This window comes from Hippopotamus amphibius, chromosome 11, assembly GCF_030028045.1.
Source record: "Hippopotamus amphibius kiboko isolate mHipAmp2 chromosome 11, mHipAmp2.hap2, whole genome shotgun sequence".
NCBI lineage: Eukaryota > Metazoa > Chordata > Mammalia > Artiodactyla > Hippopotamidae > Hippopotamus > Hippopotamus amphibius.
This window is the reverse complement of record NC_080196.1, coordinates 99,779,163-99,802,717: the sequence shown is the minus strand read 5'-3', so window position 1 is coordinate 99,802,717 and position 23,555 is coordinate 99,779,163. Positions and strand designations below refer to the sequence as shown.

The 23,555-nt window shown below is 38.4% G+C and overlaps 1 non-coding gene across 1 annotated transcript; it reads right to left on the bottom strand.

The window, feature by feature from the left end:
• Positions 1-14,914: 14,914 nt before the first annotated feature.
• On the bottom strand, positions 14,915-15,044 carry LOC130832165 (small nucleolar RNA SNORA11). The gene has a single exon (XR_009048242.1). It is a non-coding gene; the product is annotated as a small nucleolar RNA SNORA11 (small nucleolar RNA).
• Between the last annotated feature and the right edge of the window lie 8,511 nt (positions 15,045-23,555).

Below are 23,555 nucleotides of genomic sequence, written 5' to 3'. Positions count from 1 at the left end.
AATCAATGGAAGGTAGCACCTTGGTATATAAATTTGTATGTCATAAATAGAAGCATAATTTAAGCTACAAAGCATTTGTTCCTTCCTGTTCTATCAAGCAGCCTTGATTGGACCTTCCCTGAGCTCCCATAGTTGCTTTATTTCGACACACATGAGGCTGTCTTCCAGGTAATTGCCCCATGCCTCTCGCTGCTGGTGGGCTGCAAGCAGAGAATGCATTTTATACATCTCTGCACCTCCAGGGCCAGGGCTCAGCGGGCATCCTTTAATATTTTGAATGAGTCAGTGAATGAACTATGAAACCTACTCCCAATCTCTAAGCAAGAATTTGTATAGTCTGTAGGCAGCCACAAAAAAAAAAAAAAAGAGAGAGAGAGAGATTCATGGCTTTCAGCAAGACAGAGGCTATAAAAATGGGGTCAACACACAGGGAACTGAGACTGTCTCCCTTGTCTCCATTCCCCCTTGTTCTCAACAACGTAACTGATCTTCAGAAAGTGAGAAGGTTGACATTTTTTGAAAGAAAGTTCGGACCTTTTAGGAAAAGCAGAGTGGGATACATTTAAATCCCCTTAAAAGCAATGCAATAACAGGACAAAATAGTCTTCAGGGGCTCTACCTCTGCAGTATGTATGGTTACGTGGTTTTGTCCACACAAATTACTCCAGCATGTGTGCTGAGGTCAACGGTGAGATACAAATATGTTTTTGCAAATAATCGAAGCCCTAAGGATACTTTCTTAATAGTTTACTTAGGAACTATATTCTAAATACATTCTCTAAAAAGGGGGAGGTGACCTCCTACACCATTAGAGGGACTGTAAATTGATGCAGTCACTATGGAAAACAGTCTGGAGATTCCATAAAAAAACTAAAAATAGAGTTACCATATGATCCTGCAATCCCATTCCTGGGCTTATATCTGGAAAAGATGAAAACTCTAATTCGAAAAGATACATGCAACCCAATGTTCACAGCAGCACTATTTACAATATATGGAAGTAAACTAAGCGTCCATCAACAGATGAATGGATAAAGAAAATGTGGTACATGTATACATTGGCATATTACTCAGCCATAAAAAGAATAAAATAATGCCATTTGCAGCAACATAGATGGACCTAGAGATTATCATACTAAGTGAAATGTCAGAGAAATACAAACATTGTATGATCACTTATATGTGGAATTTAAAAAAATAATACACATCAACTCATTTACAAAACAGAAACAGACAGTGGTTAAGACTTTGCCTTCCAGTGCAGGGGGTGCAGTTTTGATCCCTGGTCAGGGAGCTAAGATCCCGCATGCCTCGTGGCAAAAAAAAACATAAAACATAAGCAATATTGTAACAAATTCAATAAAGACTTTAAAAAAAATGATCTACATCAAAAAAATTGTTTTAAATAAACAAAATAAGAATAGTATTAAATGCTTTACCTTGAGAAGGCAAAGTGATATAAAACATATGAAAGCACCGAGCACTTGGTAGACATTCCTTAAAAGTTAATTATTCCACCCCCCTCCTTTCTTTTCAGTCTATGAGTGCAGCTCAGACATATTCCTTCCTTTCTTTCTCCTCTGTGGGCATCTTATTCTCCACGTTCATTAGAGCTCAGAACTTCCTGCTTAGGAATCTCATTTATTCAGTTAGTCAACAAGTATTTGTCCAACATCTGGGAGATACTAGGCACTGTAGTATGTTCTTGAGAATTTAGAAGTGAGAAAAAACAACAGATCCTGTCCTCTGTGAATTTACAATACAGTGTGAGAGAAAAACTATACATAAAATAACTAGTGAGTTAGAGCAGTAGTTCTCAGTGGGGAGTGGGGGTAGGGGTTGCCTCCAGGGGACATTTACAATTCTAGAGACATTTTTTGGTTGTCATACCTGGGAGAAAGTTGCCTCTGGCATCCAGTGGGCAGAGGCCAGGAATGCTGCAAAACATCCTACACTGTACAGGACAGCCCCATAACAAAGACACATCCAGCCCAACAGGTCAATGGTGCTGAGGGTTAGAAACCCTGAATTAGAGATATGACAAATGCTAGGAAGGAACAGGGAGCCACCAGAGTGCCTGATTAGATGAAAGGCTTCAGGAAGGTGTCCTAAGGAAGCGACACTCAGGTGAGTCCTGCAGGATAAACAGGAGTTCTCCAGGTGAGGGGGTGGCCAGGGGATGGAGGCCTGGGGGAAGAAATTTAAAAATACTGATGCCTGCATGCCATATTTATCAACCAAATCAGAACCTCCCAGATTCTGTTGATTTTAAAGCTTATCAGATTAAGAGAAACCCATAAGTCTCAAAAACAAAAAGATTGATGGTTGTTCTGAAGCATACTTTTAAGATTGATGGCAAGATGAGGTAGAGAGAGAAGTCAGTGGTGCAGGACGGAGAGGAAATAACAGATGAAAGAGGTCATGAGAAGGGAGGGGAGGGGATCAAAGGAAGGTAAGGGGAAAAAATAACTTTAGAGTGGAGGAACCTGGCACATTCCACCTCTGTCAGACGATCAAGGTCAACATCGACAAGGGTAAACAAGTTGATAGAATTCACCCTTTATATGATGTGTTAAAAATGGCACCTTACTTCCATGGTCCTCCTTCCCCAAAACATAATCTCAGTCTAATCATGAAATAAAACAGCAGGCAAATCCCAACTGAGGGATACTCTACAAGATCTCTGACCAGTACCCTTCAGAAAGGTAAAGGTCATCAAAAGCAAGGGAAGTCTAACAAAGTGTCACCATCAAGAGTAACCAAAGGAGACGATGACTAAATGCAATGTGCCATCCTGGATGGCACCCTGGACCAATGAAGGAACATGAGGTGAAAACTAAGGAAATCTCAACAAAGAATGGACTTCAGCTAATAATCATGTATAATATTGGTTCGCTAATTGTAACAATTACAGTATACTAACGTAGGATGTTTAAGAGTAGGGGAAACCAGGTGCGGGGTATATGGGACCTCTACTGTTTTTGCAGTTTTTCTGTAAATCTAAAATTGTCCTTAAAAAATAAAGTTTATTTTCAAAAAACAAACAAAGTGACACAGGGATGCATTTTCATACATTGCAAGCGGGAATGCAAAATGTTACAGCCACTTTGGAAAACAAATTAACCATTTCTTATAAAGTTAAATATACCGTATGACCTAGTGACCCCATTCCTAGATATTTACCTAGAGTAAAGACTTCACGTTCATGCAAAAACCTTTACAGGAATGTTTCTTTGTCATTGCCAAAAGCTAGAAATAGTGCAAATGTTCCTCAGCTGGTAAATAGGTGAACACACTGTGGTATATCCATACCAAGTAATATCACTCAGCAACAGAAAGGAGTAAACTACCAATGCACGCAGCGCTGTGAACGAATCTCAGATGTGTTATGATGAGTGAAAGGAGCCTGATTCCGAAGCCTCATACTGTATGATTTCACTTATATAACATTCAGGAAAAGACAAAACTATAAGGACTGAACATGAATCCTGTCCAAATCTTCCTACAGAACACAGCCTAGGAGGTTATCTTGATTGTCATTCTCCCTAAATGTACAGCCATCCAGGCATTCAAAGTCTCGTGTTGTTCAGGCTCAGATTAAGTCCCTAAGCTACTTTGGTCAAGGTTACATTTTTTATTGTCACTAGATAAATAAAGCTCCAATATTTTGCTCACATTTTTCTTCATAATCAGAATAGCTCCTTCATTACCTCATGCTTTTCAAAATCCTACTAATAATTGAAAACCCTCAAACCATTACAGCCTAAGTAAATATCCCTGTGCAATCCTAGATTTGTATCCCATATTCTGGTTACTAATTATAATATTAACTCTCAACAGATGATTGCATGTTACCTATTAACCCTCATTACCTCCACTTGGCATATGGAGGTATATATGGTTTTCTTCATTTTATAAATGAGAAAACTGAAGTTCGGAGGTTAAGTTACTTCCCTGAGATTGTGGCTACTAAATGGAGAATCTGGGAAACCTTGAAATGCTGAATCCAAAGGTTGTCTTCTTTGTGCTATATTTCACTATCTTTTATATTGTTTTATTTTTTAATTTTTTTATAAATTTATTTATTTATTTATTTATTTATTGGCTGTGTTGGGTTTGCTGCTGCATGCAGGCTTTCTCTAGTTGCTGAGAGCAGGGGCTACTCTTTGTTGTGGTGCACAGGCTTCTTATTGTGGTGGCTTCTCTTGTTGTGGAGCACGGGCTCTAGGCGCATGGGCTTCAGTAGCTGTGGCACATGGGCTCAATAGTTGTGGCTCGTGGGCTTAGTTGCTCCACGGCATGTGGGATCTTCCTGGAGCAGGGATTGAACCCATGTCCCCTGCATTGGCAGGTGGATTCTTAACCACTGTGCTACCAGGGAAGCCCTTTTTTATATTGTTTTAAATTTGAATGTCTTCATTCCACAACTAAGCCCCTTGAGGACAGGAGCTCTTTTACATACTTATAAGGATGGATAGATGATAGATAGATAGATACTCCTTTTGTATTCTTCAATGGGCTAAATAAAGAAGACACTTCTAAAACAAATTTTTTTAAGGATTTAGAATTATGGCCTGGGAGGAGATCCATGTCCCTAAGGCCATTACCCTCATTCAATAAACAGTAAACCAAGCAGCTTTGTAGTTAACCTATATGAGCAAGTATGGCCTTCATGGGTTGGGTGTACAAACTTTCTGAGCATGTTCTCATACAAAATTAAAAAAAAAAAATCTGAATCCTAGAAAAAAATGCCAAAAATGAAACTAACCAATGTAAGAAGAAAATACCCCCTTCATCCTTAACCACCCAAGTCATATGTATTGTACTATACTTCAAATATTCTTTGAGATCTTGAGCTGCATCCCTTTCTCTTGAGTTTGGAGCTTCCTGTTATTTTTTTCTTTTATCTCTTCCTATTGATTTTTTCCCTTCTTTTTCTTTTGTCTTCATTTTTATATTTTACATGAAGAACTTTTCAAAGATAGAAAAATTCTCTCAAATATCACAGATGGACCAAAATGAATTACAAAACTGATTCTGGAAATGGACATTTTATAATACAGAACAATACTTCTATGAGAGCAAGATAAAAAAAAATTTAGATTTACTTCATCATCAGAATGTATTTAGTTTCAAGTTGTTGTAAATCACTGGCTAGTTTGAATTTTATTAAACATCTGTTTTTGAAATTTTCCCACATATTTCCATATGACTTATAGGATGGCCACTAGATCTTTCCTTTATCATCAACCAATGACACTACAAAAAAAAAAAAAAAATTGTCCATGCCTGCCTTTGTTTCCTGAATAGAAGGCAGCTTAAATAAGATTCAAAATATACTAAATAGACAATATAAATTTTTCCAAGTGCACTCTTTATTTATATATATGAAATGGGACTCAAACTCCCTCTACTCTGAAATTCCAAAGCCTGAATTCTAGTATTCTCAATAATACAATGTTTAATTAAATGTATTTTTTTAGGTTTTTTAAAGTGAGCAAATGATATAATGCATGTGAAACACCTCAGAGTGGTATAGAGTAGCTGCCTCAAATGATGGCTAATACAATCTTACACAGTATAATCTTGTATAACATAATCTTCTAGGTCACCCAAAACCTGGAAGCATTCTCTGGGGCATCTGAATTGTCCCAAGGCATAATACTAAGTACTATGATTTCTGAAACATTTCTTTAGGTGTGTCTATTAAGCAATTATATCAGTGAGTGATGTTGCTTTTAATATTTATTACCTTGGTTTACTCTGCTGCATAGAAACCTTTTAATCTGATGTAGTCCCACACGTTTATTTTTGCTTTTGTTGCTTTTTATTTTGGTGTCAGATTCAAAAAATCATCACTAAGACTTATATCAAGGAGCATGCCATCTATGTTTCCTTCTAGAAATGTTATAGTTTCAGGTCTTACATTCAAGTATTTAATCTATTTTGAGTTCATTTTTGTGTATGGGATAAGATAGTGGTCTAGTTTCATTCTTTTGCATGTGGCGGTTCAATTTTTTCAGCATCATTTATTGAAGAGGCTCTTCTTTTCCTGTTATATATTTTTGGCTACTTTGTTGTAAATTAATCATCATATGTGCATGGGTTTATTTCTAGTCTCTCTGTTCCACTCATCTATGTGTCTGTTTTTATGTCCATATCACACTGTTTTAATTACTATAGCTTTGTAATTGTTAGAAATCAGGGCGCATGATGCCTCCAGCTTTGTTCTTCTTTCTTAAGATTGTTTTGGCTATTGGGGTTTTTTTATGGTTGGTCCCATACAAATTTTAGGACTCTGTTCTATTTCTGTGAAAATGTCATTGGAATTTTGATAGGTATTGCTTTGAATCTGTATATTGCTTTGTGAAGTGTAGAAATTTTAACAATGTTAATTCTTGTTTTCCCATGAGCATGGATTAGCTTTCCATTTATTTGTGTCTTCTTTAGTTTTTTTCATTAATGTTTTACAGTTTTCAACATACAAGTTTTTCACCTCCTTGGTTATATTTATTCTTGGTATTTTATTCTTTGCAATGCAATTTTAAATGGGATTATTTTCTTAATTTCTCTTTCTGATAGTTCATTATTAGTATATACAAATGCAACCGACTTTTGTGCATTGATTTTGTATCCTGAAACTTTATTGAATTTGTTTATTAGTTCTAATAGTTTTTTGATGGAGTCTTTAGGGCTTTCTATATATATTATGTCACCTGCAAATTTTATAGTTATACTTCTTCCTTTCCAATTTGGATGTCTTTTATTTCTTTTTCTTGCCTAATTGCTCTGTCTAGGACTTCTAATACTATGTTGGATAACAATTTAAATACATGAGAAATTGCTGCTCTAGAAATGTTGGAGACTCTTCAATTTGTACCTCAGATTTATATCCATAAAAGGTTTGGAAAGATATATTAACATTAGGTTAAGTGTTCCACCTAGTGGCCAAATCAAGCCTAATATATTTTATCAGAATTCTTGGAAATAGCTAAAAGATTAAAGTAAGTTGGCAGGAACTACCTCCCTTTCTCTAAAAAAAAGAAATGTATATAGTGAGTAAGCCAATCTAGGTTTGAGTCCAGGCTCTGCTATTTACTAGCTGTGTGACCTTAGTCTAGTTAATTAACACCTGGGAACTGGGAAGCTTGAGTTCTAGTCCTTGCTTTGACACTATAGCTGTATATAATCCCATGAAAGTTCTGCCAGGCTGTACCAGTCAATAAAGCTTCCTACAGATGGTATCTAGGCTACTGTCTAAATCCATGTATGACCCTAGGTCTAAAATTGATAATTTTGGATATAACCATGAAAGAATTGATTTCATGAGTGTGAGAGAATTGCTGAGAAGCTCAAACAGCTGAGTACATCTAGTTGAAACTAAGGACAATTACAGCAGCAACCAGTTAGTCTCATAAAAATGGAAGATTTCCACTTCCTCTTTGGAGAATTTCACGTAGGAGCGGCAAGCTCTACAAGGCTGTCCCAGATGCAACTATTTGGACCCTGCAGATGAAGTGCTGCCTCCCTCCTGACCAAAGGAAGATGACCTGGCATCTCAGGGGAATGCAGGTTGCCAAAAGGAGCTTCTCCTTTCCTTTCCAGCTAGAGGCTTAGGTTAACTACTGCTAGACCAGGGGATACGGGAGAGCATGTCCTCTGGAGAGGACATTTCTTCTCTCCCCTTTAAGCCTTAGTATCATAGGAAGCATCAAATAAACACAAGCTTCTGTGTTTAACCTAAATAATGTGCACATGTTAGGCATACCTTCACAAGCACAAAGACACACTTGTGTCTGAAATGAATTTGTAGCCAAATCTGTGACCTGAGACACTTCCATCGCCCATCATCATTTAGTGGCAAAGCACAAAACACTTTAGGCACCCTGGGAAATTGATTAGGGGCATTGTTTAGTCAAAGATTGGCTGTTCATAGCCAAATATTCAAATTTGACTGTAAACCTTCTGCAGTGTTATTTCTTTTGTGAAACAAGGGGTAATAGGTGATCCTTAAGTTCTTTCCAACTCTGAACTTCAAGTGCACAGGGCTGTGCTGGAGCTGGCCCTACCACCTCTCGAGAGCCAATTGTTAAATATTTAGAAATTTTACAAGCCAATGGTTAAAACAGAGATAACATGAAATTGCTGTGTTTGGAATATTTACAGCACAGAAATTGGCAAAGGATACAACTTAGGGCTTTTTTTTTTCTTTTGAGAGCTAGCTTACCAGCATACCACTGAATACAAGCCATTTAACCAAATACCATGCATGTACAGGGCACGGTTTTAGATGCTATAAAAGAATCAGACACTTGGCCACCTTCCCAGGTGCCATTTGAAATGTGAGGATGCATTTTTGTTTGTCAAAACAACAGACGGGCATTATAGGCATTTAACGAGCAGATGCTTGTTATGATAAATATCCCACAATGTGTATGATTGTTTCTCCAAATGAAGAAACATCATGTCTAAAATGTCAAGAGCAACCCCATCGAGAAGCAGTACAAGCAGAACAAATATATTCTAACACCAACTAGGGGTTGCCTTCTTTGAACCTCTATAGGAAATCACATTTGTGTGAAATCATTGTCTATAGAACTAGCAAACATAAGCAGATGAGGCCTCACCCTAGACAGGAACCTGTTCATAATTTGTTCCCCTACTTCCTAAACTCTGTCTCCAAGTGTTATTTGTCCTTTCTTCTTGCATCTTTATTTTTGTCTTATTGCTATCTCCACTCTAAATCATTGATGAAAATTTTCTTTTAGTTTAGTTCTAATGAGACACTATTAAAAAAGGGGTTGTTAATGGAACAAGAATATGGGAAAGAATATGGAAAAGAATATATATATGTGTATAACTCTACAGCAGAAATTAACACAACATTGTAAATCAACTACACTTCAATAAAATTTTTTGAAAAAAGAAGAAGGAAGAATCGTGTTAAGCTGCAAGTAACAGAAAACCCAACTAGTAATAGTTTAAGCATATGATGATTTTTGTTTTCTCTTATACTGATGGCATGAGATAGACGGTTGCTGGCTTTTTTTTTGTTTTTTTAACAGCTCAGAGATAGTGGCCTCTTCCTAATGGTTTCAAGTTGCTTAGGAAGCTCCACCCATCAAGACCATTTCCCCAGGAGGAAGATGAGGAACCATATCAGGAAAGGGAGTCATCTATATCCAAAAGCAAAGGCTTTCTCAGAAGTCCCTAGTAGACTTCTTATCCCTCAAGGACCAGGCTCTATCACATGGCCACCCTAGTCGCAAGAGAGTGTAAAGTGGGATTTTAGCTTCCTATACTCTATAATAAATAGAGGAAAACAAGGAAAAATGGGTTGGAATGAGTGATGTGAGAGCCTACCCAGTATGTGTCACAGGCAGAAACCTTCCTGCAGACCTTTAGGGAATATTGCAATTAAATGTAGGAATATTAAAGGTATAGAAATAGGCTTACTCAGAATGGATTCTTATTGTAAAACAAATACAACACAGCCACAGGTTAGTTGCCACATTTATGGGCCCTTATCCAGGATTGCTTTTTTCCACTTCGATTCATTCTGAAGATCCCTGTCAAAAATGTTCACCCTTTGGAGTCCATAAACAATGTATATCAAATCATCACACTGTACACTTTAAATATCTTACAATTCTTTGTCAATTATAAATTTTTAAAAGCCATGGAAGCATTAATAAAAGAAGAGATACAGAGGCCAACATTGACAGTGTGTGCCCAGGTTCTCACTAGGAAAATTCTTCCCAGTGGATTCTGTAGTCCATTCCACTGGCTTCGGTGTCTACTGTGCAAAGATGAATCAAGCTATGTCAACCATTAATCATTTTTTAAGTGCCCTTGATTCACAGCAAACGTCCTGGGGAAATGATTTCATTTCTCTAGAATGTCTGTCTTCAGGGAAAGAATACACCAGTCAAGGGGACTTGGAATGTGAGAGCCTCAAGGTTTAGAGCAGTGATCCTCAAACTGTAGCGTACAGTAGGAGGGCCTAGTAAATCATAGCTCATTGGGCCCTCCTCAGAGAATCTGATTTGGTAGGTGTGTGGTGAGGCCCCAGAATTTATATGTTTAACAAGTTTCCAGGTGATTCTGGTCTGGGGACCATGCTTTGAGAAACAGTGCTTTCACTGAAAGGATGTAGAAGATAAACTTAAAGGTGGTAGGGGGCTTCCCTGGTGGCGCAGTGATTAAGAATCCGCCTGCCAATGCAGGGGACACAGGTTTGATCCCTGGTTGGGGAAGATTCCACATGCCGCAGAGCTACTAAGCTCGTGAGCCACAACTATTGAGCCCATGTGCTACAACTACTGAAGCCGGCACACCTAGAGCTGGTGCTCCACAACAAGAGAAGCCACTGCAATGAGGAGCCCGCGCACCACAACGAAGAGTAGCCCCCACTCTCCACAACTAGAGAAAGCCCACGTGCAACAACGAAGACCCAACACAGCCAATTAATTAATTAATTTTTTTAAAAAAGGTGGTAGGATGCTGAGAAGGATAACAGCTAGTGTTTCACCTGTGAAGGAAAAGGCAGGTTATCAAGAAAGGGGGATGAGAATGAAAAGAGGCAGTCATGAGGAGAGCGTAAAGATGTAAAATAGCCATCACAGGGAGTAATGAGCACTCGCGCAGGGATGACACTCTGCCAAAGTACTAATGCTAACAGTTTTCATTGAGCAGTGACTCTGTGCTAGGGACTGTGCTAAGAATTTTGTGTGCATTTATCCCTCCTAAAACCCTATGTATTAGGAATTTCATAAGCCCCATTTTACAGGGAGACAACAAGCTCACAGTTCTAGTAAGAGGAGAATCTAGGATTCAAATTCACAAAGTTTAATTGCAGAGTTCATGGCATCAGCAACCATGCTATTCTGAGTTTAAAGCATTAAACTCCTTTATTTTGAAATGAGTCTCATCCAAAAAGCCCCACCTGACTTCCTGTGGTCAATGTTGAGAATTTCTCAGGAAGCGTCCTTTAGATTTGCTCATTCTGCTGATGATAGTAACAAAGCAAAAGAGAGAGGTGTGAGATGCGGCGGGACAGGACGGATGAGCTGGTTCCTCTGGAAGGGCTCAAAGCTTGGATAGTGCGCTACAATATAGCGGACCCTCAGCCTTCCAGATCAGCTATTAAACTCTCATGTCCCCAGCGGACCGAAAGCCATTTCATTCACTTACAGTGAAGAAAGAATACATCCTTTCAGTGGGTACCAGAATACTTATCTTTAGAGCAAGTTCCTCCCAAAAAAATCAAAGTATCTGGGACAGAAATTAGTAATCAGAATGCCATTTGTTGAGTAAAGAGTCAGACTATTTACAGGTGGTAAATTGAGATTATGATATTCAGCCAGGAGACCATGGTATGTTTAGACAGGTATCTTCAGCCAGCATGCATTCTGATATCTATACCCATGCTATGCTGGTTATTAAATATTTTTTGTATTTAGATTACCTAGATGATAAAACACATAAAACCATAAATCACAGCTGCTCTATAGGAATATTAATTTAGAAACAAGCAGCAAATAATATGATGACTAATACTATAAAGTAGAACATCTTATCAAAGGAAGATGTTATATTTAGTATATTTTGAAAGTAGGAAGATATCTAAGAAATTTTCAAGTGATATAGATTTTTTTAATGTTTACATTAAACTGACTCACTGATATGCTGAACTGTTAACCTGGAGTAGTTACTAGATGGGTTCTATTCAGTGGGCATTTGCTTAGGAACTCCCCATTCGAAGTTATCGCTACAAAAAGAAAGAATCGGGACTTTCCCAGTGGCCCAGTGGTTAAGAATCCGCCTGCCAATGCAGGGGACAGGGGTTCAATCCCTGGTCTGGGAAGATCCCACATGCCGGGGAGCAACTAAGCCCGTGCGCTCCAACTATTGAGCCTGCGCTCTAGAGCCTGTGCTCCACAACAAGAGAAGCCATCACAATGACGAGCAGCCCCTCCCCCACAGCTAGAGAAAGCCCACGCAAAGCAACAAAGACCCAATGCAGCCAAAAATAAATAAATAAATAAAATAATAGTCTTTAAGAAAAGAAAAAAAACTATGATGCAAGTTTTTTTTTCTTTTTTTTTAAATTGGAGTATAATTGCTTTACAGTGCTGTGTTGGTTTCTACTGTACAATGAAGTAAATCAGCTATATGTACACCTATATCTCCTCCCTCTTGGACCTCCCTCCCCCCACCAACCCACCCATCTAGGTCATCACAGAGCACAAGACACAGAAGCACTGCCCATAGTGAGCAATGAATTCAGAGTTCATGGGAATAATATTAAAAGATGAAAACTTTGTAAAAAGCTAATAAAATCAGCCTCACAGGAAACTATACTCAATATTTTGTAATAACCTATAAGGAAAAGAATCTAAAAAAATTAGATACGTGTGTATAACTTGAATCACTCTGCTGTACACCTGAAACTAACACAATACTGTAAATCAACTATACCTCAATAAAAAAATTAAAATTAAAAATTTTTAAATCAGCCTCATCCACACAGAGATCACAGGCAATTTTTTACTGTTATAATTTAAAAAGTATTTCAAAACTATAAATGCATACATTTTTCCTTTAGCATGTAAGTACCTCTAAGAGTACTTTTATTTATAGACTTTCCCCCGGTTATCAAGAACCTTAAAAATGGCCTCAAAAATAAATATCACTTTTCGGTATGTGGAATTTTAAAATGTAAAGGTTTGGACTATATGAAAATTGAGCGAAAAAAACTATGACAATTTGCTATTCCTCAAGGAAAAAAGTAAGATGCTGCCAAACTTATGAAATCCATTCACCAGTTTAAAAACTGGAATTTAAGGGAAACGTTGCTGGCAGTCGGGTGGTTGACTCTGAGCCTCCACTGCAGGAGACACAGGTTCAACCGCTGGTCGGGGGAACTAGGATCCCACATGCTGCGCAGTGCGGCCAAAAAAAAAAAAAAATAGAATTTAAAAAGGGGCTGAATGGTAACCTGGGATTTGGCGCCATCTACTGAGCAGCCATCATAACTTCTCCCTACCTCTTTCTGCAGCCAGTGTGTGTTATTTAATTTACATAAAGAAATATGTACTCGTGTGAAAATGACAAGAAAGTAATTTGCAAATGTAAAAATAATTACTATGTTTAGAGTGGAGCTTTGTTCTTTTTGAATGGCCATATATATTTTTTAAGAAAATAGGTTGATTTAAACATTTACAAAACACAAGAAATACAGAAACTTGAAACACGTGGGCAAAATGAGAAAATGAATAGTGCCAGGATAGGGAATGGAACTCCTAAGGTCACTCACCATAAGAAGGCAAAGCATTGGAGATTGTCATGGATCTGGTGCTAGTGACCAAAAGTCATCTGACCAGTAAAATTCTTTTTCTCTTACTGTCTATGCTTAAGGCTGGCTATCTAGTGTAACATAAGTCAACACCGCCTATGAATTTAGCACTATGTAAAATTTATTCTAATAGATTTACCCCCTGGTGGTAATGGGAAGAAACTCTGAAGGCATCCTTTGAATTATCAAAGAAAATTAAATATATGGTTAGACTAAACCATGTATTTACTTCCAGATTCAACTGTATTGAGAGTGTGAGCTTCTGGGGCTTTGCCTGGGCCATGTAAACTACAACCTTGTAGGAGGCTAGGTACTGAAAAAATGTGATGTGCAGGTAACTTTCTTGGTTGCCAAGAAGTAACTTCTCCTTCCCCACATGTTGTATACTGAAGATTAAGGACACACTTTAGATACGTTTGTAGATACATTTTCCTCCATAGGAAGGTTTGATGGAAGCTGTAATTACAGATCCCTGTTTGTTCATTTGTTTCACACGTATCTCCAAGAGGACTAACATCAGACTATATCTCTATTTTGTTCTCCACTCTGTACACATTTTCCAGAACAATGTCTGATATACTGGCACATAATAGTACTCATACAGTAGGCACTCAAAAAATGTTTTAATTAAGTAATTAAAATATAAACCTTGGGCAAAGGTGAGGGGGGAAAATAGGAAAACAAAAAATGACAATCAGGGGAAAGCAGAAAGAAAACTCGAGAGGCCTATTTATTGGCCCTCACAGTAGGACCAGAAATTGCTCTAGGCACTGATTTGCAGATCTGAGCAATATTTGTTTAGAGTATGACCATATATATACTGTACTTTTTAATTCCAACTGATATTTGACAGAAAAACACAATTTTCTTTGCAAGAAGATTCATTACAAATGGCTGAAAGTTAAAATGCTCCCAAACCTGGTGTGTCAGTCAAGGTTTAATTAGAGAATTAGAACCAATAGCAGTGATGTATCTAAGAAGGGATTTGTTACAGCAAGTTGACCTAATGGAATTATGGGAGTGGGTTAAACAGTCTGTGGAAGGCGTTTGTTTCTAGTGCCAGGGCCCGAAGTGAGTGGGGCTGGCACTCAGGAAGAAAAGATGGATGTAAGAGGGAAAGAGCAAGGAGAAACTGGAGCCTTCTAGGAAGCGATGGGAGTACGTATATTGAGGGGCTGAAGCTCGCATCTCTCAGTCCCCAGCTTCGGTGCTGAGAGTGACCTGCAGGTGGCGCTGGCACCCACCTCAAAAAGCTAAACACTCTCCGGGGCACGGGTGCTGCCCACTTCGACCAGGTGAGCAGACAGGCATGCGCAGAACAGCCCCTGGCGCCGGCACGCACGCCCTGGGCAGGAAAATGATCTGCCGCTGCTTCCCTTCCCTCTTCCAAGTCTTGCATGTAAATATTCTCGTGGACAGTGCTGGCTCTGCAGGGAACTCTGCAGGGAAGGGAGTTCTGGAAATATAGATTTCAACGACCAGTGAAGCCGTTTTCTTTGTGGAAAGGTTTTCAACTACAAATTGCATTATATCATGCCGCGTGGAGGTGCAGGGGGCATGTGTTGGGTATTTGCTCATAGGAAGGCCACAAGCTTTGTGCCCCTCCTCACAATGAACCCAGATTCCTGTTGGGTGTGTTATAAACAGATGGACCATTTCTTCAGGCCCCCTGCTCTGAGCACACCCCAAGATTTATTTTTATTTTTATTTTTTTATTTTTAAGCTCTTTATTGGAATATAATTGCTTTACATTATTGTGCCAGTTTCTGCTGTACAACAAAGTGAATCAGCTGTATTTATACATGTATCCCCATATCCCCTCTCTCCCACGACTCCTCACCCTCCCTATCCCAGCCCTCTATGTCATCACCCATCATCGAGTTGATCTCCCTGTGCTATGCAGCAGCTTCCCACTAGCTATCTATCTTACATTTGGTAGTATATATGTCAATGCTACTCTCACTTCATCCCAGCTAATGGGGCTTGACTGAGTGCAGTTCTTCCACTATTGGCTGTAGGATCTTTTTCACTTAATCTCTCTCTGGGCTAAATTTGAGGAATGATGTATTCTGACTACTGTGGAATTGTTTGCTAAAAATTGAAAAACTGAGTAGGTCAAACACTCCTAGAAAATGTAAAAACTGTACCGAGAACAAGAGTGATCATTCAGCACTCTGGAAGACACAAAATAATTATGTACGAAGAGGCATTAGATGAATCATCACCCGTGGGGCATTCGTAATGGTAGAATGACCACATATTTTAACATTTTAAATAACTAACATTATTTCACCTTGACCAAGAGCCCTCTTATTTGCATTATATCATGATAACCCTCATCCAGCATCCTTGAGGTCATAGCTGCCTCTGTAATCTATTTTTCATTATACTGTGCCAAAATTTTTCACCAAAAGAAAGAGAAAGAAGTTGACAGTGAGAAAAAGAGAAGACAGTAAAAGGTCAACACAACACCCACAGAAAATTATGTACTTTCTTCCTGCTTTTGGAGGTTAGAATAACTTTTATCAGGGACAAAAAGAAAAGGTACTGCATTTGGATTTCACACATGTAAATATGCAAGGAACAGCTGCTATAAAAAGCTTTTTTCACTGTTCTGGATCCTACAGGGTATGTGGCTTTCACTTCTTCTTTACTCAAACATTCATTAAGACTTCCCAGAATAAAGGACAAGATGAATCATCATTACAAAAGCAAAGTGGAAACCCAGAAAATGATTTTTATAAAATGTAAATTTTCTATGTCTCAATGCAAAATACTCACTCATCATTTTCAAGTGTGTCACAGCCATTTGCTACGTCAGACTGTACAAGTGTGATTCATTCTGGAAAAAGAAAAAAAAAGAAGAGCCTTTTTCACGCCCCTTTAAAAAAAAAAACATTTAAAATCATTACAACAGGAAATGATATATTGTACTCGAAAAGTATAATTTGGAATATCTTTATGTAAACTGTAAATGTGCTCACAACTGGTAAGAATAAAAGGAAGAGCAAATAGTTGTGACTTTTTAAGTTAAAAGATCAAAAAACATTTTGAAGGTTGAAATTAGTCCTCAAAAAGATAAGAAAGCATTTCATAAATTTTATTTTACCAGCGGAGAATCAAAATGTCTTTTGCCCATGGAGGTGGGAAGAAAGAGACAGTGCTTTCAAAACACTGAAACGTCAGGGGACATCTTTAACAACATGGCATTTAAAACAGGAACAATGTTATCCCCTTGTCTATTCTTTCAGGAACAACAAAACGCAAGCAAAATCTGAGTGCAGTGACAGTTTCAACTTGTATATTATAAAACGGAGGTGGGAATCTTCATGAACTTTGATAAATTCATTAAATCAACACTTGTTGAGCGTATGTACGAGGTATTGTTCTAAGCCCCATTTAAGAATTTGCTTCTTTCTCTAGGGGAAAAAAAATGCCATTAATCTCAAAAAAGAAAGAAAGAAAGAAAAAGAAAAGAAAAAAAGGAAAGAAAGAAAACTATTGTCTTAAGAGTATAGGCTTTCAGTGTCTTTCACTAACTCAGTGAACTAAAATGAACACAGACTCTCCCTCACAGCCCTTTGACATCATGCTTTGGCCTCTCTGTTCAAGTGCTGTGTCCTGAGATTCTGCCTTTAGCAATATCCTTCAGTTTTCTCTTCATCTGAGAATCCCCTTCTGAGCCTCGCCTCTACTCTGTCACACACCTCACAAGCCCTCTATATCCCACATTGCTTGTTTGGGAAATTCAGTACGAGATGTGTTAACAGAGGCTTTCTCCCCACGATGTAGCTGAACGGAGGTCCGCTCAGTGTGGAGAGCCTGAATGGACCGGAAATGAGTAAGGGGATATGGAATGCCTTCTTTCAAAATTTATACTCCAGCAGATACACTAGAGGTAAAGGGCATAAAGAAAGAAAGAAGAAAAAAAAAAGCAACTCAGCTCAAAATATTTCCCAGGAACAAGCCACCAATCAGAGACTGAATTGTGCTGACAGTTCCATTTAATAAGTGCAAACACACATTAGGAGGGCTAATCCTACTAGTCACTCACATTTTAGGTCAATATCCAGTTAAGCTTAAACGTAGCTTTGTTTGAAAAGAGAAGACAAGGTCAACTGGGATATCCGGGCAGGCCTGCGTGAACTTTCACACAGTGGCTAATGAGACGGGCATGCAGGAGACCCTGTTGTACAGCATAGATTGGCACAACATTATAAATCAATTTTATATATATATATATAAGACAAAAATGTTATCTGTAAGATCATGTGTTTATTGTCTTCTTTTCAAGTTTTATGTATTTGGAATAATGTCATAGGAAGTAAAATACTTTTGATGTTTAATAAACATACCTGGTTCCTCAATTATAGTAAATAATACTTTTCGTATGAAAGCATCAGTTCTATCCACACACTTCATTATCAAAAATGTTTAAATTGAAGGGATAGGATACCTTCAGTTATGCAGGATGAATAAGTCCTAGAAATCTGCTCTACAACACTGTGCCTGTAGTTAACAATACCGTAATGTGGATTTTTAAATTTGTCAAGAGGATAGATCTCATGTTAAGTGTTCTTACAATAAAATTAAATAAAATAGATAGATAGACGATAGATAATAGATGATAGATAGATAGATAGATGATAGATAGATGATAGATAGATAAGATAGATAGATAGATAGATGATAGATGATAGATAGATAGATAGATAGATAGATAGATAGATAGATAGATGATAGATAATAGATAGATAGGAATAGTGGCAAAGAATTACAGAATGCCCTAGAAATAGGTCTCAAAAAATAAAAAAAATTATTCTCTGCATTCTTTCTAAAACATACATGTAAAGGTGAAAAGCAGAATTCATATAACTTAATCCAATCTGTTCCTCCTCATTTCTGCATGGAACTCATGAATTATGTACTGATGGATAATTCCTTTTATTCTTTGGACCAGATCATGCTACTTCTATGTCTTGCCTAATATATCATAATAAGGTAATAGTCCCAATCACAAGCCAATTTTATGACTAGACTGTCAATTTGCTTTTTTCAGGTAAGACCCAGTTATCAGTGTCCCGAGAAGCCCCTAAACAAGGAATCGTCAGTCTAGTTGCAGGTACATCAGTACCCACAGGGTTTGCCCCCTTTCTCGTTATCATTTTTGGGTGACTTCAGCTATCTTTTTTTCACCTGTGGAGAGATATGACCGAATGAGAAAATGGGGAAAGAGGGGCATTGCAAGTAAAGGGAGATGTGAGGGTGACAAGGCAGTGAGAGAGAAATACCTGGCTGCCTTCCATCCTTTATGGAAAACTGAGTAAGAGAAGCATATACACAATGTCCCAGAAAAAGGGTTTAAACCCATATTAACAAGCTGGAACTCTGGTCAAATCTTACACTGAAAAAATTAATAAGGGCAAATATAAAAGTCTTGGGTGCAAAAAATCCCAGTGCCACGTATACAGGCTAAGGACGCAAAGAACTAGCAGCCATGTGTTAAATTTTTTTAATTTGTATCGTTGACCAGACATTCATTGTCAGTAAACAGTGAATTATGGCTGAGAAAATAAAAACGCTCGTGCAGTTTCAGACAGAATCCAGAAAAAAGAACGTGCATTCCACCTAGGTCCACAGTGTACAGCATCAGCAGCTAGGCCGTTGCATCTAATTCTGGACACCATGTTTTAAGAGTCACTTGAACACATTTAAAGAACAGTAAAAATGGTGAGGAGACCAATAACTGTTTTATGAGCAGGAGAGGAAGAAACATAAAGAGAGCTGAGCTCCTGTGGATATAAGCAAGAGCGAAATCAAAGAGCAAACTAAATCCTGCTGGACACAGAAAACATCTGTGGCATGTTACGGGGCATAGTTTCAGTCATGGTGGGTCCAGAGTAAAAAGGATTTCTTATACTGGTATTACAGACAGCGGCTGGTTCATCTTTCTAAAATGTAAAATAAGCTTTTAAGGTGCACTCATTGATACAGATCAAGTGCCTAAGAATAAATAAAAACATAATTTACTTTAAAAGATTGGATGTACAAAGGGGTGGCATGACAGAATTTGTTGGGGGGGGGGGTCGGGTTATGGAATTGTTCTGTATCTTGACCGTGGAAATGGTTACACCACTCTTCACATATGTCAAAATTCATAAATCTGTACACCAAAAAAAGAATAAAGTTTACTGTTGTAAATTGTAAAATAAACAACTAGTCAAGACATTTTAAGTTTAAAATAAAACAACGCTAATTTTATCCAAAGAGAGCGTCTTGTTTATACTACACAACACACTGATTCTGGAGTAGAAAAAAGACACTAATGAGAGCCCAGGCATTTAACCTTTCTGATGCTCTTTTGGTGGTTGATACGCATCCTGGAGGTATTAAGAAAGGCCCATTTAAGGAAGGGAGGGAATATGGGGATATGTGTATAAAAACAGTTGATTGAACCTGGTGTACCCCCCAAAAAAAAAAAATAAAATAATAATATAATCAAAAAAAAAAAAAAAAAAAAAAAAAAAGAAAGGCCCATTTAAGTCTTTTCCAGAGTTAGAGGGGCAGGGACACTGGAGAAGAGAGACCAGCCTCTCCTCCCCTTCCCGGCATAGGACAGAGGGGAATATGCTCTACCACGCATGGATGAGCCCGGATGGTCCCTCCACCTCCAAACTGTCTAAACTGAAAACTAAAAATAAACAAAAAAGAAATGTGCACGTATTCTTTCTCGTCCTCTTGTTTCTCCTCCTTTAACTGTAGAGGTTATTTATTATTGAGTTTCTAGGATCTTAGCCTGACCTGGAAGTCTAAACATATCATGTATTTGCCTAGAAAAGAAAAATAAATCTGTTTATGCATTCACGTGAGTTTGGATCTACATTTTCAATGTGATATAATTCTCATTTTATGTCTTTTTCTTATACAGTGTTTCATCAGATAAGAAACAATGATTTAAAAAAGTAAAAATCAACTTGTGAGTTTTCTAACTAGTTAGTGTAATTTAAAGACACTGAGGGGGTTCAGTTATTATTCCAGCAAATGCAAAGTTTCATACTTAGCATATGAATTCCGAGTTGTAGATGTAACCAGAGCAGCTCATAATTCCAGCACCACTGCTACCCAACACGTGAGCGGAAAAGGCTGCCTGTAACAGAAGAGGGTTTTGTAAACAAGAGCCTCATGCTTCATTGTGTCACCAAGATGTGACACCTAGCTTCCTGCTCCAGAGAAAGCCAGCCCCACCCCCCACCCCATCTGTTAACGAGCCCAGGGTCCCTTGCCTCCTAAGGAAGACGTCTGGGAGGAGGTCTTGGCTCTCTTCTGCTCCACCATGCCCCCTGGAGACTGCAAGATAGAACAATTGCTCAGCGGCTCCCATAGCAGATTTTAAACTGGGTACCTTCCATTCAGAGATGATCATACAATCCCCTAGGCTTTGTGGACACTTCAGCTCAGTCGTCAGCAGAAGCCCAAGCCCCATGAGTCAGCCATCATCACTCAAACAACTAGGTACCTGGACCCATGTGACCCAATTCCCCTTTCTCTCCATACTTCCAAACCCTGCCAGCGCACTCTATGCAACCCACAGTGTGTCATCAGACAGTCCCTTCCGGTCATTGGCTTCTCTAAGCCTTCTCTTGTTGCACACCCTGTCTCAAATGTGATTGTTCCATTAAACGTCTCTTCCTCTTTCCCCACCACCCTCCGGACTGGTAGCTCTCTTTCCGCCCTGACCCCATGTAATTTGGGGTCTGGAAATAGGGTATTGTCCTTCTATCTTCCTGTTGCAGAGATAAAACTCTCAATTTTTTTCTCTAAATCTGTTTCTCCCCTAGGCTTACTCAACCCAGAAAATAAGAGAAATTGATTGTTCAGAACCCTGGCAGTTAGGTTTGATGAACTTCTTTTATCACACCAGCATTCAATCCATCGGAAAACCTATCAGTTCTATCTCCAAAATGCATCCCAATTCTGTCCTATTCTCTCCACTTTCACCATCACCACTGTAATCCCAGTCCTGCCAACTCTCTCCTACCCTCTTTTCCTCCACTCTTAACTTCCTACGGTCCATCTCCCCATGGGAGTGATCTTTCCTTTAAATGGCTATAGTGCCACAGCTCTCTGCTTCTTAAAACTCACCAAGAGTTTCATTCCTTACCTTACCTTGCAAATCCCTGTGTGATCTGGGCCCTGCCTACCTCTCTGGCCTCTTTTTGTGCCACTTTCAGCCTTGTCCATGCAGCGGGTTCTCCTGTGTCCCCCAAAAAAAAGATATCTGGAATTCCTAACTGCCCCTCCCATACCCGTAAATGTGAACTTATTTGGAAATACAATCTTTGCAGATGTAATCAAGTTGAGATGATATCAACACAGTATGCCCTACTCCAATGACTGATGTCCTTATAAGAAGAGGAAAAAGCCTGGTGAAAACAAAGACACAGGGAGGATACCACGTGAGGACAGAGGCAGAGACTGGAGGGCTGGGTCTACCAGCCAAGGAACACCAAGGGTTTCCAGCAACCATCGGAAGCTAGAAAGAGGCAAGGAAGTAACCTCCCCTGGGATCTTCAGAGGAAGTATAGCCCTGCTGACAGCTTGATTTTAGACCTCTGACCTCCAGACTGTGAGGCAATAAATTCCTGTTATTTTAAGCTACTTAATTTATGCTAATTTGTTAGGAAGCCATAGAAAATTAACACACCTGCTAAACTCAAGTCACATTGGCTCTTTTGGGTTCCTTAAACACACCAAGCTTATTCCAGATCTAGAGACTTTGTTCTAACTTTCCTCTTTGCCCAGAATGTTCTTCCTCCTGTCTTCATGTGAGCATCTCCTCTGTGTCATTCAGCTCTCAGTTCAAATATCACCTCCTCCATCACCAAGCACTCAACCTAAAAGAGCCACCAAGTGACTCAATTACATTGACCTGATATGTTACATGACTATACATCGTCTGTGTATACCTCCCCCAAACAATAACACACACTCCATAGATAGTGACTTTGTCTTATTCATTGCTACATCCTGAATGCCCAGACAGTGCTTTAGACTTAGTAGGTAGGGGACCAATTGGTCCCGCTTTATCTGAGATTGTCCTGGTTTTAAACCTTAAGAGTCTAGTGTCCCTAGATGCCCCTCAGTCTTGGGAAAGCAGGGATGGCTTATAACTCTATTGGTAGATACTGTCAATCCAATTACCAATAACACCAGGAACTGGATGAGTGAATGAACCTTTTGCAGAAATAAATGTCTTACTCACTGGAATCTAACATGCTGTAGTTGAGAATTTCAGTCACAAGGTGGCACTAGACTACTAGGTTTATTAACACCAACTTCCATTTAGATTAACTTGGTAGGAGGTGACATCACAGTCTAAAGTATTAAGGTATTCAGCTGTTTTTCAGAGTTTCATTAGTTTCATTAGAGTTTCTTTAAGATTGAAGTATATAACTATATATATATGAGGACCCTTTAATTCCAGTGCCTATTTCTGACAATCATTAAATTTTTCCATATAGAAAAAAGGTGAGTTTATAAATACTACGATTAATTTGCATTTTTCATTTTATTTCTAAAACTTGTGTCACACTAACATGAAAAATCTATAGTTGGACAGATAAAACTGACTACAATAACATCTTGTATCCAGGAATTTAAAATGTAGCAAGTATCTGTGTATTCACTGTGTGAGCACCTAAAGATTTTGATAGCTGCACAAAAAAATCAACTTGCCAGAAAAATCTGATGTCAGAAAGTTTCCAAAGCAAGCCTTCCTCAAGTTTACAGATCCTAGGTAAGAGATAATCCTAACCTGGTTTTATTTTCTAGCAGAACCTTGTAAAGTCACCACGGCAAAAGTGTTCACCTCCAGAATTCTTGTCTTTAGAAGAGATTTGCTACTCTGATTATCCCATAAATTAAAATTTGCTCCAGGGAACAGTTAGGGGTTTTTGTTTGTTTTTGGTTTAAATCTCCTAGTATTAGATTTTTTAAAAGTTTTTTCAATTGAAGTATAGGTAATTTACAACATTGGGTTAGTTTCAAGTATACAGCAAAACGATACAGTTTTATATACATATATATATACACATATATATATATTCTTCAGAATACTGAGTATAATTCCCTGTACTATACAGTAGGTCCTTACTGTTTACCTTTTTTATATATTCCAGTTTCTAAAACAGAGGTCATA